Source organism: Jaculus jaculus, chromosome 2 (genome assembly GCF_020740685.1).
Source record: "Jaculus jaculus isolate mJacJac1 chromosome 2, mJacJac1.mat.Y.cur, whole genome shotgun sequence".
In the NCBI taxonomy this organism is placed as follows: Eukaryota; Metazoa; Chordata; class Mammalia; order Rodentia; family Dipodidae; genus Jaculus; species Jaculus jaculus.
Window position 1 is genome coordinate 104,986,362 of NC_059103.1, and position 15,658 is coordinate 105,002,019.

Here is a 15,658-nt window from a genome sequence, read left to right on the forward strand (position 1 = left end):
TCATTTGCAGCAGCTAGAGGCCCTGGTGCTCTCACTCTCTTTTTCCCTCCCCCCCCTACCTATTTATCTGTCTCATGGTCTCTCTGTCAAATAAATAAATAAAAACAAAATAATTTTTTTAAAGTTATCTCTCAGGAACTGGTCACTGGGCAGTCCTGAACACTTTTGTCTTCAATGATGAAATATATTCTTTATTTGCAGAACACTAAGTAATCAAAGAAGTGAGATAAAACAACAGCAAAAAGTTGAACCTTACTATATTTAAAAGTACTATTTTTAAAAACACTTTTATTTATTTATTTGCAAGCAGAGAGACATAGAAAGAAGAGAGACAGAGAGAAAGGGCACTCCAGGCCTCCAACTTCGCAAATTAACTCCACATGCATGTGCATCTGGCTTTACATGGGTATTGGGAATCAAACTTCAGTCCTTAGACTTTACAGGTGCCTTAACCACTGAGCAATCTCTCCAGTCCCCAAAATAATATTTTTAAATAAACTATACACGCTTAATTTCAGAATAATGGTTTTCTTCCACAATATCAGTAATGTAGATACTAATGCAGATTTTAATCCCTACTTGTTACTCCTTAGAAAAAGAAGGTTGGGCTGGAGAGATGGCATAGCAGTTAAGCACTTGCCTGTGAAGCCTATGGACCCTGGTTCGAGGCTCGGTTCCCCAGGTCCCACGTTAGCCAGATGCACAAGGGGGCGCTCGCGTCTGGAGTTCGTTTGCAGTGGCTGGAAGCCCTGGCACGCCCACTCTCTCTCTCACTCTCTATCTGCCTCTTTCTCCCTCTGTCACTCTCAAATAATCAAATAAATAAATAAAAATCTTAAAAAAAAAAAAAGAAAAAGAAGGTTGGGAAAGGGGGAAATTCTCTTAAGTAGGGTGGGATCTCAAATTAACAGAAACTGGGACCACAATCCACCTAAATCCTTAGAGACAGAGTGAGGCAAAGTGACAAAAACTCACCTTACTAAGGCTTGGAGGGAAGTTTTTGTGATACCGCCCTTCCACTGCCATAGTCTGAGGTTTACAAGAGTCAACATGCAAGGCTTAGAGAAGTCTCAGAACACATACCCAGGATCATAAGATTTAAGTCTGGAAACTGAAAGCCAGCCATCAACAAGATTCTCCATCAAATATAAGCAATGAACCTAGGAGCCTAGGAGAGAAGGCAAGAAAGATCCAATCAAATTCTGGCTTAAGCAGTTGACCACTAGGAATTTAGCAATATCAGGAATGAATAAATGAATGAATGAGTGGTAAAACAATTACCCTCATCTCAAAAGCTCCAAACTCAGTGGCTGAACTGTGGGATCAAGATAGCATTGTCTGTCATGGAAATTACTACTTACAGAGTATGGGCACACCACTTGCAGTTCTCTGGAAGCATCTTCTTACATGTGCACACATTTCAATATACATGCTAAGAACACTACACACACACACACACACACACACTTTCCTTGGGTCATTACTTCAGAGGGAGAATGAAGCCAAACAACCGAAAGACCTAAGCACAGAACCAGCCTTTCTATTTAAAACAAGGAAAGACACTATCACAATAAAGTCATTCCTGGCTCATGGGGGTTCTTGTGTCCTGCACTCCCTGCTTGATGTAAGATTGGCATAGTGTCCTTCTAGCAGGAAAATGACTTTTGGCTGGATCTCTCTTTAATCTAGTTTAGTACTGGGTATAAACCCCAAAGTTGATTTAACCACATTTGATTTAACTTTCTGGATTATGGGATTGCATCGAGTTTGGACTTGTCCAATTTATTTACAAATGACTCAGAGTCATGATTATTCAGAAAATGTTAGTCGGATCAAACTTAAATTCTGCAAGGATTTGTGGAGAAGAAATACAGTTCGGTGCTTCTTTAATATGCTATGAGATCAGAACAGGCTGTGGGAATGGCTAAGTAGGCTGCAAAGGCCCCCTGACTCAGGGGGTAGTGATTTACTATCAGGCAAATATTGTCTTTGTTTTAGCAAATATTCCTTTCTCAGACATTCTTCATTTCCAGTTCCCTTTGCGACATTGTGATCAAAATGAGTATATCATGAGTCTCAGCAGGAATCATGGTGATCCTCTGAATTTTCCCAATGCTGGAATTGTCCCTGTGGTTTCACGTTGGGGTTTTATCTCCACAGGACACCTCTGGCTCCACTTGTGTGGGAGGAGTCGGCTTGTAGGTTATCATGGGCTATAAGTCAGCTGGAGCCTCCATGATCACTGGGATCGATCTAAACAAAGACAAATTCAAGAAGGCCTTGGCTGCGGCACCACAGAGTGTATCACTCCCAAAGACTTTGCCAAGCCATCAGTGAGGTGCTGTCAGATATGACAGGTGACATAGTGGCACATACTTTTGAAGTTATTGGGATTCTTGAAACCATGGTAAGACCCAAGATTCACAGAATCACAAAACACTCAAGCTACTAGACATATAGAAAGTAAAACTCAAAATAAAAAGAAAGAAAAAAAAATTAAAAAAAAAGAAAGTAAAACTCATTTTCCATAGCTTTAATACAATCAACTATGGAAATATCTGCTACTCATGCAAGATAAATACAACAAGCACATAGAAATTTTGCCTAAGAAGCCAGTCTTAGGAGCAGTTCTACATCACTACATAAGTATCACACCATGCCACTCTATGTGGCTACAGGGCAAGGAGCCAGTGCATGTCCATAAATTTCCTCATATATGTGGTCTTGTAAAAATGATTGGATTTTATTTAGCAATCCTAGCTGGGGAGGTATATGGAAGGAATGGGGACGGTTCTAAATGTTGTAATCTCTTCTTCACATCCTTCTTACTTATTTCACCTGTGATTGGTTTGTTTGCCTTCGTCCAAATTTCTTTAGAACATGAGCTTTCAACATTCTGACCCATGTTTGTTTTGTGGCAGGTAGCAGGATCAGACTGAATACTATAGATCTGTGAATTTTCAGGATTCCTGGAATTATAAAACCCTTATCTTGGATAATGGGACACACCACTTACACACACATTTGTGTAACAGGTTACATTTTCTTAGAGGCATTTGGTAATTGAGAACTACAAAGACTTCAGTTTAGATGTCACCATGTCCCTTACCCAGGGTCAGCTAGAACTCATTCCATAACAGTACTTGGTCAGCCAACTGTTGTTAAACTGATGCTTTCAGAACCAGCTCCGAATCAGCTCACAGACTCTTTATCAGAGATGCACAGAATGAAAGTTAATTGATGTGGACCTCTGAGCTTTTGCAGTAACAATTTACTTAAAGTCTCTATGAGAGAGAGGGCAAAAGTTTCAAATTCTTATTTGAAAACTATAGGAATAAATTACTAGATTCTCTCCCTTTACATTCCAGCATTTGAACTGCCCTGACATTTTGAGATCCTGAGTGATGGGAGCTCTGTGCTGTTTGATGGTGACCTGACGCTTGCCTTCCATAGCTCGCTCTGAGATCTCTTTCAGAAATACAGGCAGTATAAAAGATTTGGCAAAGACATAGTAGCTTAATAAAATTTTATGAATTTTAAATTCAGTCTTATGAGTAACTGGGAAGTTAATAACATTAAATATTTAAATTTACATTTCCTAAGGCTAGGATTACTTAACTAAAACCATATACTTGGTTTTCTATGTAAGAGTAGACAGTTATTTTAACTTTTAACTAGCTTCTATTACTTAAAGTAAATATAACATGTAAAGGTTAAATGTATTTACTGGAGAGCTATTCATTTAACATATTGTAAATACCATTCTGTTTCTAATATAAATAGTTTTCACACCTGAACCACAAGACACGGGAGAGGGTAGGATCAAGACTGACCTAAATCTCCTACATCTTCCCTCCCTCCTTCTCCCCTTCTCCCCTCTATCTCTGTCCTCTCTAACTCTTGTATATTAGTAATCTTTTTCCTCAATTTCTTAGTGGACACTGACCTGTAACCCCCACTTCCAGCTTGGGCCTACCATCCACAATGAGCTTTTGATCAGAGAAACCTATAAGGTTTCCCAAAACAATGACAGACTTCTGTCAGAGTACTTGATGACCCACCAAAGGCCAGTGGTAAGACCCTATTGCTGAAGACTCCATATGCAGCTGACGCGTAAAATGGAATGACATGGCTGGAAGCCAGGAGAGAGTCAGTCCCCAGACAGTCAGCGTGTCTAGTGCCAGAAGACGCTACATAGGTGACTGGGGGAAATGACCAAGATCTGTCCAAGCAACACATTGTTTAACCTAATTAGCAACAAATAACCGGATGTGATGCCCACACAAGTGCAATAGTGGTACACAGCCATGGTGAGGAATCAATTGCTCTTGATTTGGCTAACTGATCCACTCAGTGGTACTAGACCCATAGCTGGAACTGGGAAACAAGTCAGAACCATACCCAAACACAAGCCCATTCTACAATATCAAGCTACCATCAATCACAGGGTATAAGAGGGCCTAAACCTATCATACTGTCTATCAAAAAAGTAAGTGTTATCTCAATTTTCCGGGTGCTAACTTACTCTCCATTGGAGAATCTGCTTCTCTTTTCCAGATAGATGCAAATCCTAAGAAGAGAGCTGCCCAACATACCTCAGAAGGGGCCCAACTGAAACTAAGGACAACTGGCGAAATAAGCAAGGGTGATGTTTTCCTGTGAACCGGATACCAGCACAAAGGGGAAGGAGATCAACGCAGAGAAAAATCAACTCCTACCAAATCAGAGAGCCCCCAACACCTCAGCACTGAAGCAGACCAAAAATGAACCCAACATGGCTCAGGGAAATCTTGCGGAAGAGGGGGTGGAAAGAATGTCAGAGTCACATGTTGGGTCATGATTTGCAGAGACATTTATCATACCAATAACTGTGGGCTAACTCCACAATGCACGACCCATTTTCATTAACAAGGAGGGTCTAATGGGAGGGGATAGATCACAGATGAGCCTAAATAATGGTACCAAACTGCCTGTATTTACTGAAAAGAAAACTAATAAATTAAATTTTAAAAAAATAAAATAGATAGTTTTCAAACACTTGTTATAAATTAACTTGAATTAAATTGTAAAATCAGTTCATTACATTGCATATATTACTTGATTAGATTAAGAAAGAAATTGGGAAGTTTAAGGGAAAGGCACTTTTTTTTTTTTTTGAGGCACATACCTTTTATTCCCTATAAGCATAGGTTTAGCTGTTCCATGACAAATATTCAAAGATTACTTTCTCCAAAAGATCACCAAGCCAAACATTTGGCCATTCTTTTATTTCTACATATACTATAAACATACAATACATGCTACAAAAAAAACATTTCTTTAAAATTTAACTGTCAAGAAAGTGTATAGTGTTATAATACAATGGCACATGTTCATATTTTATTTCAAATTGGTTTGCTTATCACCCATTTCAAGCCATTAATAGTGAAATGTTACTTGTGGATAATTAAAATCTATTTGCTTTATTAATAAACAATTCCAACAAATTAATAAGAATTAACCATGTCAAATATTAGATTCCAAAAAATGGACTTTTGCAGAAATGATTATATAAAATATAGCAGCCAATTTCAGTTTACTTTGCTCTGTGACAATGTACATATGCATTTGAATAGGATTCTAGCTTTTGCTTTTTTTGGAAGATATTTATAAAAAGTCCTTTGATTTCTTGAGGTCCAGTAACTGCTTCACCAGCCAAATGCAACCCAACAGTTCGTGTAATGGCTCTGGACACTAAGTCACTGAGAAATTCTTATGATCTGGGTAGAGATGCATATTCCACTAATATTACACATGATGAGGAGACATCACAAGCTAATATCAAAGTCAAAGGCAAAATAAAAAATAAACATTCTGATCAGTTGTGACAAGGATCTTCTTCAAATATTTTGGATGCCATACTTCCAGGAAAAGAAGACTGAATGTATATTTGGATTTTATAGTAACCTATGCTAACTGAAAATTCAACATAGTAGTAGATGGAATTATTTTGAGTATTGCAAATCTGTCCATCCAACACTATTGAGCACCACTGTGCATAGCACTGTGCTAACATTTTGAGTGTTTACATTTTTGTCAAGCATTACTTTAGTGTGAGGCAAAAATGTATTAAATTAGCAACAACTCATTAGTTTGCCTATGGTAATGTACGTATTCTGGTGCCACCTGACTTCCCTATGTCATGTCACACGCTTCTGTGCTCCACTCATTCTCTCATACACAACACCTGCACATGGCTGTGCTAAGCAATGTGCTGATCCCTGCAATGCCATGATTTGGTGCATGTCCAAAGAATGCAGACTTATCATATGTTATGAACCTATGCAGGACTAGAAAGGTAGACAATTTTCTAAAATGAGGTCAAGGGAAAGTAGAAGGTGTTTCTACTGGTCACACCACACCAGAGACCACTAAGTGCTTTTACTGACTGGGAACTAACTTTGAAAGTTCCATGTTATAGTCTTAACAAGAGCCAGATCATTTTTGGTCTCATAGGTCTATTCTTTGGAGCACCTGACCCCATATAAGCCATTCTATATTTGTAAACTAACCTGGACATAAAAAAATGAAAGGTATTTGTAATGTAATGTAATTCAAGCACTATTCTGGTCATGTAAAATGAGTAATACATAAGTAATTTATGACCGGTTCACACATTTTTCAAAGTATTAACCCTCTCTATCTCAAAGTCAAATTCTAAACTGCTTTTTTTTTTTTTACAAGTTGCACATGATGCAGAGGGCAGTATTTGGCCCTAAAACCTTCCATGGAATATGGTAAGTGATTGGTCCTTCCACTCCATCTAGAATCTGAGAATTCCAAGTGGCCCGTTAGCACTCGGGAGAGACAGCCCTGCTGGAACCCCACTGTCAGCCAGGGGTGTCTTTAGCTGCTGTAGATGTGTGCAACTACTGTCCCCTCGGGGCAAAGTAGGGAGCTTGGAGTTTGACTGTCCACTGAGTGAATCCAATACTTGCTTAAAGCTATGCACTGAATAAAGTGCTCTGCACATCCTGCTTCTCGTTTGGAATGAAAATATACACTCTTCTAATAATTAGGGCCCGGGGGAAGAGAATGACAAGGATTGAAAGAATACAAGAGAAAGTGTGAAGCACTGACTGAGAAGGAAGACAAATGCCTCTAGTAGTGTTCTCAGAACCCTCAGGATTTGAAATGTCAGAATGAGTCACACAATGGTCATGTTCCATAAATGAAAACAGGATCCCACTGGGTGCTGTTCACCTGGTGCATGGTTACTTCATGGGGAGGAAGGGCGCAGTCTACTGCATTTGATAGTGTGGTTTGAGAATGAAAACAGAGCCACTCAGTCAGGGTAAGCAGTGCCTAAAGCTCTTGCTGTTCATCAGTTCTCCGCAGGTTGATGTGCACTGCGGAGAGAAAGGAGGCCAGACAAGCATCCTTCTCATGCGGCATGGCCGCCACAACCTCAAACTGCCAAATCAGAAGTCAACTACAAAGCCCTCCAGTTTCGTACCCTGAATAAGGTATATAAGACTAGAAATGGAGTAGTTCACTCTAAAAAAGTATTACAGGTAACAGAATGCTTATATAAACTAGACTGCTTTTGACACCTGTAAGAAAATTGTATAGATGGCAATTGGGAAGGAAAAAAAAAGATTGTTCCCATCTGTCAGCAAAACCGTTGAGCTATACTCAGCTGAAGTCCACATCAGGATCCTGTTGATCCAGTAGAAGGATGTGTGTGAATGGGAAGTGACCTCGTTTGCCATTACACCCCCCTTCCCACTGACTACTCACATTAATCTTCGTAACCTTTACCAGCTCACCGACCTCCAAAGCCAAGGCTGTCTTGTCGTAGGCATTAGGGACTCGCTTCTGGATAACCCTGGCATAAATGGGCCCATTCTGGAGGTCAGGGAGCGGAGTGTTGACGCTGGGTTGGGCATAGGGCCCAGGCTCCGGCCCACCCAGTGGCTGTGGGTGGGAACCCTCCTGGTTACCTCCAATCAGAGCCGATACTGAGGCGGGGGCAGGTCTATACTTCTCCAGCAAGGGACTGGAATCATCCCCCTCTTTCCTTCTCTGTCCTCTGCATTCACCACTGCTCTTCAGGCTTATCCCGGATTTTCAGGATGTCTCCTTTCTTAAAGGGAAGATCTTCTTCATCATTCCCATTAAAGTCAAAGAGGGCTCGGACATATTCTGTCTCCTCCTGCCTGAGAATCACTCCACCCTGCCTAGATCTGGAAACCGGTTCTATCAATGTTGTAGTGTCCAAATAGTGTATTTTGTAGAATTCCAGTAAAGCAGGAAATGAATCAAATTCTTGATCTCCTATTCGGAGTCTGGAGGGACTCACCCCCGCTGGGCAGCGCCGGGTGCGCTCGGCACCCTCCATGATGAAGGCTGACCCAAGAGCCGGAGGAGCCACGAGGTGGAGAGATGAAATGCGCCCGAAACCTGCCACGGTTCCGAGCACTCACTCAAAGGCACATTTTTCAATGATTAACTTTAAAAATTATCATCATATAACCTAGTTCACTGGCAAAGCACAATAGTACCTAAGGCTACTTGCCAACATACAATAATATTTAATAAAATATAAATTTTATATGACTAAATACAAGCCTATAGCTATAATCACAATGTGGTATTTATCATAATGTTCAATTTAGCTAAGTAAAATTATAGGTTCCTAAATCTCTGTTTGCATAGTAGTTACTCCATTTAACAGAAAAGCATTTTAAGTTTGACACAACTTCACTGGCATATCTTTATCTATGTATATGCACATATATAACATGAGCTAATTTTTTCTTTTCTTTCTGTTTATATTTTGAGACAAGATTTTTCTATGTATCAGACTGGCCTGTAACTCTCTATATATCCCAGGATGGTCTCAAATTCATAATCTTCCTGCCTCAGTCTTCCAAGTGTTGGGGCTACAAGCATGGATCACCACCTATGACTAAAAAATTAATAAAATTAAAAGATTTGCATACAAAGTGGTTTGTGATGGCATTGTTTGTTTGAAGAAGAAAATTTTATTCTGTTATTGAGATTTTAGTGGTTATAAATAAAATATTGAAGTACTAGAAAACATAATTTATAAGAAAACATAATAAATTGAATAACCATAGCAGAAATTTAGGATTGCAATGTAAGTGCATAGTATAATTGAATAGTCTTTCCCTGGTAGATTGGAAAATGTCAAGGTAATTATAAAGTATTTTTACATAATGAATATTTCTCAGTGAAGAGTGATTTGAAGCCTGGAATGGTGGTACACACCTTTAATCCCAGCACTTGGGAGGCAGAGGTAGGAGGATTGCCGTGAGACTACATAGTAAATTCCAGGTCGGCCTGGGCTAGAGCAAGACTAGACCTTGAAACAAAATAACAAAACAAAAATGAAAAGTTATTTGAACCCAAGAATTAAACATACTTCTTTCTGTGAAGAAATTCTTCTACAATCATTTTATGAGGCCACTGTTACCCTGATACCAAAACCACACAAGAACACATGAAAAAAAAAAAAAAAAAGCTACAGACAAATATTCCTAGTAAGCACAAAAACAGAAATTCTCAAGAAAATACTGCCAAACTGAATCTGACAAGCTAAAAATGGCAAGTGAGACTTAACCTAGGTTTGCATGGATAACTGAACATTGGCAAATCAGTAAACAATATATCAATAGAATGGACAAGCTTTTAAGAACATTTTAAGAACGTTCTTTATAATTAAAAAAAAAAAAACTCAGCCTGAGCTAGAGTGAAACCCTACCTCAAAACAACAACGACAAAATAAAACTCAACAAATTAGACAAAAAAGGGCTGTACCTCAACATAATAAAATCTATATATAATAAACTTGAAAAAAAAACTCACCATACTGAATGGGGAAAGGGTGCAAGTGTTTTTCTCTAAGATCTAAGAACAAACCAATTATTCCCACTTTCAGTATGTATATTCAAGTTTTAGACAGAAGACAATTTAACCAAAAAAGGACATTGAAAGAAGGAAGTCTCATTATTTCTATTTACAGCTCCATGAACAATCTAATGAGTCTGAAAAAACTATTAGAACTGAAGAACAACTTCGGAAGCAAATCAGCATACAAAAATAGTGACCTTGATAGAATAAAAAAAATCCCGTGGCTGGAATGATGGCTTGGCAGTTAAGGTGCTTGCCTGGGAAGCCTAAGGACCCAGGTTCAATTGCCCAGTACCCATATAAGCCAGATGGACAAGGTGGTGCATGATTTAGAGTTCGTTTGCAGTGGCTGGAGGATCTGGTGTACCCATTTTCTCTCTCACACACACTCTCTCTTTCAAATAAATAAAATATATATATTTTAAAGTCCTATTTGCCAAAGCTAAACAAAATATAATTTAAAAATCTAAGTAGGAACCAGGCGTGGTGGCACAAACCTTTAATTCAAGCATTTAGGAGGCACAGGTAGGAGGATCTCTGTGAGTTCGAGGCCACCCTGAGACTCCGTAGTGTATTCCAGGCCAGCTTGGGCTAGAGTGAAACCCTGCCTTGAAAAACAAAACTAAAATAAATAAATAAATAAAAGAAAAAAAAAAGAAACCTGAGTAGGGGCCGAGAAGTTTGCTCAGTGGATAAAGCACTTGCCACTCAAGCATGAGGACCTAAGTTTGGAGCCCTAGTGCTCATGTAAACATTCTGTGGTAGCAGACAGACAAGGACACCAACGCTTGCTACTAGCTAGTCTACATAAACCCATTAGCTCTGGGTTCAACTGACAGAGATCCTGCCTCAGTAACTGCAGTGAAGAGTGCTCCTGGAAGACAGCTGAAGTCCATGTGTAGCCTCCACATGAACACACACACACACACACACACACACACAAGTAAATTTTACCAAGGAAATGAAAAGTTATCAACCTAATCCCTGGTTGTCATCTCGAGGACTTAGAATCATCATGGAAATAAATATCTGGGCATGTCTGTGAAAGGCTTTCTACATTAGGTTGAGGTAGGAGGACCTACCCTAACTATGGGTGGTACCATTCCATGGGTTGGGGTCCAAGACTGAATTAAGAGGAGACAGCAAGCTAAGCAGTGACAACCATTCATTGCTCTCTGCATCCTTAATGTGAATTGACTATCCCCCTGACTCAAGCTCCTGCTACCATACCTTCCCCACCATGATGGACTGTAACCTCAAACAGTAAGCAGAAATAAACCTTTTCCTTCCTTTAGCTGCTTGCTGTCAGGTATTTGGTCACAGAAATGAGTAAAGTAACTAACACAGCCTTTATAACTAAAATTGTTCATACTTGTGGTGGTTTGACTTAGGTACCCACCCCCATAAACTCATGTGTTCTGAATGCTTGATCTCCAGCTGATAGTACTTTGGTAGGCAGAGTTTTGCTGGAGAAGGTGTGTTGTTGGGGGAGTACTTAGAGCTCTTATATCCAGCTCCCCCTTGCTAGAGCTAGACTCGCTTTCCTGCTGCTACTTTCTACCTGCACGGCAGAGGTGATGTCCAGGCTCTGTTACAGTTTTCCTCTGCCATTATGGAGCTTCCCCTCAAAGCTGTAAGCCAAATATTTTTCTCCTATAAGCTACTTTTGGTTGGGTGCCTTGTGCCAATAATCAGAAGGTAACTACAACACCTAGAAGATATTGAAAAGGGCACACAAAGACATAAAAAGATATTCCATGTTCTTGGATTGGAAGAGTTAATATTAAATTTAAAATGTCCATTCTACCCAAAGCAAAATACAGGTTCACCCCCAATGCTCCCAAAACATTGCCAAGGCTCCTGGTTCACACCAGAACTAGATGGTAAGAGCATATTGTTGACTCCACATGCTTTGGCTGCAAGTCACTGAGAAAACAAGCTGGAGCTAAGCTGGAAGAGTCCTCCTTGTTGACTAGCTGTTAGGATGGTGGAAAGAGCTATGCAGCCCATTGGGGGCAAAAAGTCATTGACAAGATTAACCAGCTCTGGATGCTGCAATCTTTATAGCTGGCCAGTCAGGCCATATACACTAATTGATGCAATGGTGGCATGTCTGTTATGGGGGAAACCAACTGCTCTCTTGTTGGACTTGAGGCCCATGGCATGATAGGGAATTCTTATGTGGTACTGAAAACTTAAGCAAAAGTCTATGACTAGGGAGGTCATAACCTCCCTTGGGGAACTATTACTGTGGTCTGGATCAAATGATACATTATGCCCACCAAATTGCCTCTAAATATTTATGTTTATGCCATATACTAATGCTTCTCTTACTTTTGGTTAGAGAAGTTTCTCTTTTCAGATGGCAGCACTGGGGAGACTCAAACCTCATCAAAGTGCTGAGAGGAAATTACAGTGGTATATTCAGTACTAAGTAAGACATCGCTATCAAACCCTCCAAGGCTCAGGGACCATTCCAGAAGAGGTGAGGAAAAGAATGTAAGAGCCAAAAGAAGGGGAGGAAGGCTTTGCAAGACTGTCTTCCAGACACAAAGTAGCAATAGTACTCATGACCTCACGGTGGCTAATGCTACCTACACAAGACCTGATATAGGAGGGAAAAATGATGACATCAAAATTGAAAAGAGACTATTGGAAAAAAAATTCAGTGGATTTTTTTTCAGGGGGATTAGGAGGCATCAAGAGAGGTTGGTGGTAGAGGATGATAATCATGGTATATTGTTTATATGTATGGAGGTTGTCAATAAAAAGTTTTTAAAGCTAAACATGGTGGCATACTCCTTTAATCCTAGCAATTGAGAGGCAGAGGTAGGAAGATTGCTGTGAGTTCAAGGCCACCCTGAGACTACATAGAGAAGTCCAGGTCATCCTGGACTAGAGCAAGACCCTATTTCAAGAAAACCAAAAATTTTTCAAAAAAGTTTTTAAAATACAGATTCAATGAAATTCTCATAAAAATGCTGATACTCTCCACAGAACTAGAAAAAAAAACACCTTAAAATTCAAATGGAACCACAAAAGACTCCAAATAAGCAAGGTAATTCTGAACCAAATAGAACAAACCTGTAGCCATCGCAGTACATGACTGAAATCCACACCTCAGTGCCCTAGTATCTAAATGTGCCCAGTACTCTCATAAAAATAAGGCAGTATAGCCAGTGGAGCCCAATAGAGACCATAGAAACTAATCGATGGAGATCAGATACTAACAAAGGTCCAAGGACACCACTGGAGAAAAGAAAGTCATTCAAAATGATGCTGAGGGAAACAAATGAGGAAAAGCTCACCATCTACTTACTATGGTATTTGCCTCAAAATGTTACTAGTAGTTTTTAGGTTCATGAAGCTAAAGGTCTCACTTCCTGATGTGCTATTTATTATACATTCATTTCTCCCAATAATCAGATTCTTCGTGTACTTATCTAGAAGCATGTGCTCCAATCAATACTAATTTTGATATAAAATTCTTTTAACATATAGGAAGGAAAAGACTATTTTCAGATTGCTGTCCCAGAAACCTCTGGCTCATCTTCTCAACTCCAGTCAAAGCAAAGTTCCTGCCACCACACTTTCTTTGCTGTTCCTTGTTCCTCTTCATCTGTAAAATTGCTTGTATTTCCTTGTGGCAACCAACACCTCATAAAGAAGCAAATATAGTCAACCGCTTCTTGCACTTATCCATCCCTTAGTTCCTTGCTCCCAAATAGCACTGTGTTCCTGCATTAAGGAATGTGAAAATTTCTGCTATACAATTCATCTGAAGTTCTAAGTCTTTTCCAACACTGTTCTGACATTGTTGGTCACTCCATAAGGCATGGAGACATGATTCTCCATGTTCTCTGAGTATTACCCCTTTACGTGTGTCAAAAGTGCAATGCAGTCCTGTCTTTAAAAGCACCTTGTTCAGGCAACCTGCTGACACCCACAGGGTAGCTATTGCAGCTGGCTCTGTGCTTTCCCCTGCCAGAGGTGGAGAGATGCCCCAGGCTGCAGGGCTCAGCTGGCCAGCACCATGGTTGGGCTGAGGCACCGGTATTAGAGATTATGGCATCTAAAATCAAGAATGTTAAAAAATGGGGCTGGAGAGATGGCTTAGCGGTTAAGCACTTGCCTGTGAAGCCTAAGGACCCCGGTTCGAGGCTCGGTTCCCCAGGTCCCACGTTAGCCAGATGCACAAGGGGGCGCTCGCGTCTGGAGTTCGTTTGCAGAGGCTGGAAGCCCTGGCGCGCCCATTCTCTCTCTCTCCCTCTATCTGTCTTTCTCTCTATGTCTGTCACTCTCAAATAAATAAATAAAAAATTAAATAAAAAAATTTAAAAAAAATGTTAAAAAATGGAACTCTTAGCTGGGCATGGTGGCACATGCCTTTAATCCCAGCACTTGGGAGGCAGAGGTAGGAGGATCACTGCGAGTTCAAGGCCACCCTGAGACTACATAGTGAATTCCAGGTCAGCCTGGGCCAGAGTGAGACCCTACCTTGAAAAACCAAAAAGAAAAAAAAAAAAAAAAAAGAAAAAAAAAGGAACTTCTGTAATAACATTGAGGACCATTCCATTGATCTTCCTAGAAAGAGGATCTCTAATTTCACTAATAAGAACATGAACAAGGTTAAGAAATCTCCAAAGCAGTTGGCTGCTTACATAAGTAGAACAGTTAGACAGGTGATTAAAAGCCCAGATAACGTACACAAGGTTATCTGTCCCAGAGAGAAAGGTCATCACCCATTTCTAAATCCCTGTTACAGAAACAAACAGTCCCCTAAAGTGGGGACTGTGACATGACAAATAATGAAAATGAAGTGGCTTGTGCAGGCCACCTGCCTGAAAAATTACTCCATGATAGTCGGGCATTTTTGGTTAACTTGGGATTCTGGTTCTTCAAACAGAAAGCCTATCATCAAAATGCAGTGGCTTTTTTCCTGAGGATTCTCAGGACCATGGAACAATGGCCCAAGTTTTATTAACCAGGAATTTGAAATTAAATGTAGCTTTAACTTTCTAGAGAAAGAGAAGTATAAGTGAACTTGTGGACTGTTTGGTAAGGATAGAAGATCTTAGAGTTGTGGTAGCTTGCCTTCCTGTTTGAACTAATAGCTTATAGAAGAAAAGCAACATATCCCACTTGGCTGCTGTGTAGACTTGTCTCTAGTAAAGTCATTACTGAAAAGAAAATTTGAAGGATATGTAATAGGTGGTGTAAGCTGGCTTCAAGCAGTAATAAAAAGGTGGCGGTCAGAACTATCATCCAAAACAGAAATTTTAAATGATGGGAATATTAAATTTTTGAAGCAACAATTAAGTGGATTATGGGAACAGGAACACCATCTTACTTTGGTTCCAGGACATACTTGGTAATATAGCTAAGGATCTAGATGCTTATTTATTACAGTTGCATTGATAAGTTTCCTCTACTACAGAGCTTTTGGTTATTGAAAACATCACTAGATTAAATAATTTCCAAAAGTAGGTCTCTTCTGAGAACTGTGGACTATGGAAGAAATCAAATCATTTTTTTTTTCCTTTTAAAAGCCACTAATGAAACCCTAACAACCTCCTTAGTACTGAAGTGGAAAGACAGCCAAAAGGAGCAGCTTCGTCCCTGAGCTGACCGCTCACCAGGAGGCCATTCGCTGTTGCTGCATCTGTTTCTACGGCTGTGGGCAGCATGGGGTGAGAACGGCCTGGTCTTCATGCGGTCCTCTGTGAGACTACGATTTATACTA

The 15,658-nt window shown here is 39.9% G+C and overlaps 2 pseudogenes; one reads left to right on the plus strand and one right to left on the minus strand.

The window, feature by feature from the left end:
• Positions 1-7,674: 7,674 nt before the first annotated feature.
• LOC123458678 lies at positions 7,675-8,380 on the minus strand (annotated as a pseudogene).
• On the plus strand, positions 8,379-15,333 carry LOC101608513 (annotated as a pseudogene).
• The last annotated feature ends 325 nt before the right edge of the window (positions 15,334-15,658 follow it).